The sequence below is a fragment of the Cetorhinus maximus genome, chromosome 7, assembly GCF_964194155.1.
Source record: "Cetorhinus maximus chromosome 7, sCetMax3.hap1.1, whole genome shotgun sequence".
NCBI lineage: Eukaryota > Metazoa > Chordata > Chondrichthyes > Lamniformes > Cetorhinidae > Cetorhinus > Cetorhinus maximus.
Genome location: NC_135885.1, coordinates 134930445 through 134937536, shown reverse-complemented (window position 1 = coordinate 134937536; position 7092 = coordinate 134930445).

Sequence of the window (7092 nt, the reverse complement as noted above, 5' to 3'; positions counted from 1 at the left end):
AGCTGACAACTGCTCCCCATAGACTTTCTGTGCCCTAGCTGCCAGCTGCACCGAGCAACCCCTGCTCCCAGGCTTCTTTGAGCTTCAGCTCCCCAGCAACACAGAGATATCAATTGCCCCACAGCAGCATGGAGCCATCAGCTGCAGCTGCTCACCCTAATCTTCTCTTGTAGGCTCTCTCATTGCACCAAAACCCGGTCACCCAAACAATTGTGGGATCTGTCTTCATTGTGTCTGCCATTTAACGTACAGTTTATGGTACATTCAACCACAGTTTGTCTGTTAATTCATGTTTATCTCATGTTAATTCTGGATGTTAGCATACATGATAGACAGTATTGACTGTTTGCCTTGTTGACTCTTGCATAGTAAAAATCCTTCTGTTTTATTAAAACCATGGAACCTTGTGGGTTTTTTCTCTTAGATGATATTTGAAATCCCAGGTATTTACTATGTTACAACTAAAGTTGCTGGTCCCTTATTGGATCGTAATACTATTCCAATGCACTCCTAGCTGGCCTTCCATGTTCTGCTCTGTTAACTTGAGGTAATCCAAAAGTCTGCTGCCTGTGCAGAGGAATCCCTCAGGTCCGAAGGCCAGGTTTTTCATGTCATTTCCAAGCAGGATGTCATAGGAAGCCCTGTGACCTGCCCCCACCACCGCTCCCCTTCCAGCCCCCCACCAAGCTCTGCGCTTGAGCCAGAACATGTCCAGTATCATAGCCTCTATCCCAAAAACACACACACCAAATTTAAAAAGATAGATTTCCTCAAAGTAATCAAGTAGAGAGGTAACAAAGACATGGATGATGGTTTCAGGAGCGGGGAGCTGAGGCAGGGGCGGAGTTGGGCAATGTTATGGAGATGGAAATATGTAGTCTTGGTGGTGGCACAGGATATATGGTTGTCGCAAGGTCAAATATGACACCAGGGTTGCAAAACGTGGGCTTCAACCTTGCCAGAGAGGGATAGTGGCTAGGGAGTGGAGTCAATGACTGGACCAAAGGCATTGGCTTTAGCCTTTTCAACAGTTAGCTGAAGAAAATTTCTGTTCATCCACTATGAATGTTGGATGAGCAGCCTGACCATTTAAAGACAGTTGAGGAGTTGAGAGAGGTGGTGGGGAGGTAGGGCTGGGTGTCAGCATACATGGTGAAAATTATTGAGTTTTTGGATGATGTTGCAGCGTATAGATGGGAAATAAGAGGGGCCAAGGATAGATCCTTGGGGAATACCAGAGGTAATAGTGCAGGAGTGGGAAGAGAAAGCATTGTGGGTCATTGTCTGGCTATGAATGAATATGTAAGAATGGATCAAGAGTGCTGTTGTGACATGTGTAAGAGCCCATTATTCTATTGTTTCTGCACTTCTGAATTACTGCAGTGCTGGGCCTGTGTTCCCTTGAGGACCTGTTGCATATGTTGCCAACAGATACAGGCTTTGGGCCCAGCTCTCGCAGTCGATGTGCAGATTACATACCTTGGCAGTGTATCAGTGTGACAGTTCATTGTATGAGAACTTCTTAAAATTCAGTTTTCTCTTCATACACCTTCTCTTAAAAGCCATAGCTTCTCCACTAATGATTGCACATATTACCTTCCAAATCAAAAACTATCCATTTTGCTCAGACCTTCTCAATTCTTGTTTTAGCTATGAATAGCAAGCCTGAAAGATCATTGGACCAAAGCAGCTGTTGTAGGTTTATTTTAATGTCATAGTATCCAAAATATTCTGTGTGCTGCCACATAAAAACAACTGAGATGAAGTTAAAGGAAAACCCCAGTCTTAAAGGAAAATAAGTCAGCGAACATAGACTTAGCCAATTTAAAGGTGGTTACAATTTCTTCGCTGTAGGTAGTACATGTAGATGGCACTAATGGCAATTTTATCACTAGCCCCTAGAACAAATGGACATTTTGTCCAAAGGAGATTTATACAATAGAAAATGGATTGAAAGCAGCCTTGAATCTCTTCTCTTGGGTCAGGTTAAGTAAAAGTGTGATTTTTTTTAAGCCATTGTGTTGCGGTGCCACAAAATCATATCTCAGTCCCACCAGAGGAAATAATCCGGATTGAATTTAGACCAGTTTCCTTTTATCCTGCTTTTCAAGCTGCATGTGACAATAACAAGAATTCAAAACACTATTATTTTAGACTAGAGTTTCTCTTGTTTTTCTCAATCACATCAATTTTAGGGGGAGGTGGTGGCGATGGCGGTGTAGTGGCATTGTCACTCGACTAGTAATCCAGATACCCAGGGTAAAATGCTCTTGGGACCAGGTTCAAATCCCACCACAGCAGATGGTGATATTTCACTACAATAAAAAAAAAATCTGGAATTAAAAGTCTGGGGAAGGAAGTTTGCTGTCTTCATCTGGCATGGCTCCAGATCCACAGCAATGTGGTTGACTCTTAAATGACCTAGAAAGGCACTCAATTCTCAAGCGCAGTTAGGGATGGACAATAAATGCAGGCCCTGTCAGTGATGCCCACATCCAATGAATTAAATAATAATTTTCTTATCCTGGCAGGGTCAGCAGAAATTGTGTGCCGCTTCATCACTTAATACATTTACTGCCGTGCACAGACTTTTCATTGGCTCTAGCACTGCAACTTTCAATCACTGAGTGTCCTATATATGCAGTGTCTTCTTGTAGTAATTATAGTTTTGATAAGTGTAGGACTGTAGCTTTAAGAATAATCCTGTGCTATAAGATCACATGATCTGTGTAAACCAATGAGTTAGCAGTGCAGGGAACCTCTAGGGGAGAGTTCTTCATTAGTTAGAGAGTTAGATGCACACATGGGGCAGAATTTTCCCCCTGTCTGGGGGGAAGTTGATGGGCGGGCACGTGCAGGCACGCTTCCGATCGCCGCCCCCGATCGGAGGCGCGGCACCATTTTATGTGGGCGGGCCAATTAAGGCCCACCCAGTGTGATGTCTGCGCAGAAGCGCTATGCGCTCCCTGTGCGTGCAGGGGGGGAATCCCTAAAATTGAGAGTGCGCTCTTTTGCACATGCGCACGAAAGAGTGCGTTCATCTCCCTGAGGCTAAGTGCAGCCTCAGGGAGATCGCCTCTACTGTCAACAATATTAAAAATAGAAGAAAAAATGCCCTTACATGACCCCTTATGTGACAATGTCACATGAGTTGGGACATGTTCATAATTTCCATAACAAGTTTATTAAAACTTTTAAAACCCTATATGAAACCTCATGGATGAGGTTTCATGTTTTTTCTAGTTGCCGCTGGGGTTCCTGGCCTGCCTGCCAACCTTAAGGTTGGACGGGCAGGTCCACTAAGTACTTTGATTGATCTGTCAATGGCCTCAATTGGCCATTGACAGGTCGGCGGGCGCACAGCTGATTTTCCTGCACCCCCGCCTACCGGAAAATTTAAGTGGGGCAGGGTGACGTTGGGAGTTCCGACTGACATCATCCCGCATTATTTTACGCATCTGCGAGTGGGCCCCTCCCCCGTTCGCCGACGGTAAAATCCTGCCCATGTAGTTGCTGCTGCTGTCTGGTAAATAAAGCTCAATGTTTCCACCAAGATAAGTTGTCTGGAAAATCAACTCTATAACAAACTGGAAATGAGGATAAATCAGATCTGGTACTGTTCCTCGCCCAGCAATTGTGAATATCTAAGATAGTTAAGAAGAAAGGAAGATATACTTACCAGAGATGCCAAAGTTTGGCAAAATCAATCCCTTTGAACCAGCCATTGATGACTGGTCTCAATATATAAAACGTCTTGCATTCTACTTTCAAGCGAACAAAATCACAGGGGAGGAAAAGAGGAGAGAGATTCTCCTGAGTATTTGTGGGAGCAAGACCTACAGTTTAATTCAAAGCTTGATGGCCGCTAATGCCGCTGATTCAAAGACCTTCAGTGAATTAATGAACCTCGTTCAGGGACATTTCCAACACAAACCCTCAGTCACAATGCAGAGGTTCAGGTTCAATTCACAGAATAGAGCTCCAGGGAAGACCATTGCTACCTACGTGGTGAAATTAAAACAACTAACGGAATATTGTGATTTCGGTGAAACCTTGAATGATATGCTCAGGGGTCATTTGGTATGTGGCGTGCAAGAGGATGCTATTCAGCCAAGATTGCTAGCTGAAGTGGATCTTGATCTTAAGTAAGTGTTAGAAATAGTGCTTGCAATGGAAAGCGCTGTAAGGGATTCAGAAGTGATTCAAGGTGCGCAAAATGGTGCCATTTTCCTAGCTGGGCAGGAACAGTCAACCGAAAGTGACGTGAAAAGCTGGGACTTCACTGCGAAGCGGGAAACAGCCTCCGCTAACCAAAAATTTAGAGGAAACAGCTTAGCAGCAAAGTTGAAAACTAATTTTTATGGATGTGGAAACAGTCGTACTCCGAACGATTGACGATTTAAAGAAATGGAGCGTTATTTTTGTTACAAAAATGGACACATATTGAAACATTGCAAAGCGAGATTTGAACAGGTTTCCAGGCAACTTACAAAGTCCAATGAAGTATATAGCATGGAAGAGCCAGAAACAACCAATTCTGACATCTATTCCTTATTCAACATGAAAGTTGGGAAGACAGAGCCAATTACTGTCACATTGCAAGTGAATGGTAAACCCTTAAAAATGGAAGTAGACCATTCTACTGCTGTAGTAGGAGAACACATTTTCAGATATTTAAATAAAGGTGCTCAACATTTAAATTTGGAACAAACTTCTGCCAAGTTGAAAATGTACACAGGCGAAGAAATCCAAGTGAAAAGGTATCACCAGAGTAACTGTTCATCATAAACACCAAACATCACAACTACCAGTGATGGTGGTAGAAGGTGAAAGACCAAGCCTTCTAGGCCGTAATTGGTTGAAAGAGATTAAATTAAACTGGTCCGAAATCTTCCAGTTGTACGCAGGAGGACTGCCAGAGCTGCTAAAAAAAATGACACCGTCTTCAAAGATGAACTGGGAAAAATCCAAGGCCGACAGGTCAAGACCTACGTGGACCCAGAAGCAACTCCTCGCTTCTCGAAAGTAAGACCGGTGCCATACGCCCTGAGAGAGAAGGTTGACGCTGAGCTGACCTGGCTGGAGAGATTGGGCGTCATAAAAGTGGTTCAGTTCTCAGAGTGGGCAGCACCCATAGTTCCTGTCCTTAAACCAGAGCAGACCGTCCAGATCATTGGGAACTATAAAATAACGGCCAACAAAGCAGCCAAATTGGACAGGTACCCTATTCCCAAGATTGAAGACCTCTACACCAAACTAGCAGAAGGGACAATGAATACAAAGTTTGACATGAGTCATGCATATCAGCAACTGGAACTGGATGATGCCTCCCTGGAATTTGTGACCATAAACACCCACAAAAGGTTATATCAATACATATCCTGCCCTTCGATGTTTCTTCGGCCTGTGCCATTTTTCAGAGGATGATGGAGAGCTTGCTGAAAGGGCTACCTCAAGTTGTGATCTACCTGGGTGATGCACTAATAACTGGATTCACGGAAAAAGAACATTTGTCTAATCTAGAGGAAGTCCTGAAATGATTTTTAGAAGCTGGAGTGTGCCTGAAGAAGGAAAAATGCACTTTTTAGGCAAATGAAGCCATATATTTGGGCCACCGAGTAGATGCCCAACGGTTACACCCTGTTGAAGAGAAGGTTAAAGCAACCAGAGAGGCACCTGCACCTAAGAACGTCTCTGAACTTAAATCATTTTTAGGGATGGTAAATTATTATGGCGGAGTAAATGCGAGTAGGCTCTTTCCACTTAGATTAGGAGAGATAAACACGAGAGGACACGGCTTTAGGGTGAAAGGGGAAAGGTTTGGGGGAACATTAGGGGGAACTTCTTTACTCAGAGAGTGGTGGGAGTGTGGAACGAGCTGCCATCTGACGTGGTAAATGTGGGCTCACTCTTAAGTTTTAAGAATAAATTGGATAGATACATGGATGGGAGAGGTCTGGAAGGTTATGGACTAGGTGCAGGTCAATGGGACTAGCGGAATAATATTTCGGCACAGAATAGAAGGGCCGAATGGCCTGTTTTTCTGTGCTGTAGTGTTCTATGGTTCTATGGTTCTATGGCTGATCTCTACCAATTTATCAATGGTTCTAGCTCCTCTACATTCACTACTAAAGAAAAACCAGAGCTGGGTTTGGAAGTCACCCCAAGAAGAAGGCTTCCTGGAAGTAAAACAGCTCTTGCACCCTTCAAATTTGTTAGTGCACCTCAACCTGACAAAGGAATTTGCGCTAACTTGCAATGCGTCCCCTTATGGAGTGGGAGTGGTACTATCTCACAAAATGGACAACGGGGCAGAGATACCAATAGGCTATGAATCCAGGACATTACCACAGCTGAAAAATGATATTCTCAAATTGAAAAGGAAGGTTTGTCAATTATTTTTGATGTAAAAAAATTCCACCAATACGTGCATGGGTGACATTTCACAATAGTATCAGACCACAAACCACTTTTGGGTCTGTTTAGCGAGGAAAAGGCTATCCCTCCCATAGCTTCTGCATGAATACAAAGATGGTCCCTAATTTCAGTGGCATATGAACACACCTTTGTGCACAGACCAGGGATTCATATAGCCAATGCGGATGCCCTATGACTTCTTCCTTTGCAAGAGAACACTGACCATGTCCCAATTCCCTAAGAGCTCGTAATAGTGATGAATTTCCAGGATTCCTCACTAGTCTGTGCCAGGCAGATAAGAAACTGAACAAATCGTGATCCAGTGCTGTCTCAAGTGAGAGACCAAGTTTTACATGGCTGGTCGCAGGAACCATTCTGATGAATTGAAGAATTTTTTTTGAAACGAAGACATGAGATAAGCAGTCAAAATGGTATTCTGTTAAGGGGGCCACGAGTAGTAGTCCCTTTGTAAGGAAGGGGACCATTCTTGGTACAGCTACACAGTGCCCATCTGGGAATCTCATGAATGAAGACGATAGCGCGGAGTTATCTTTGGTGGCCAGAAATGGATGGCAGTATCGAGAAGGTGGTAAAACACTATGCAATGCCAACAGCTACAAAAGTTGCTGGTGGTAGCCCCAGTATACCCATGTGTGGCTTGGTAGAACCTGGGTG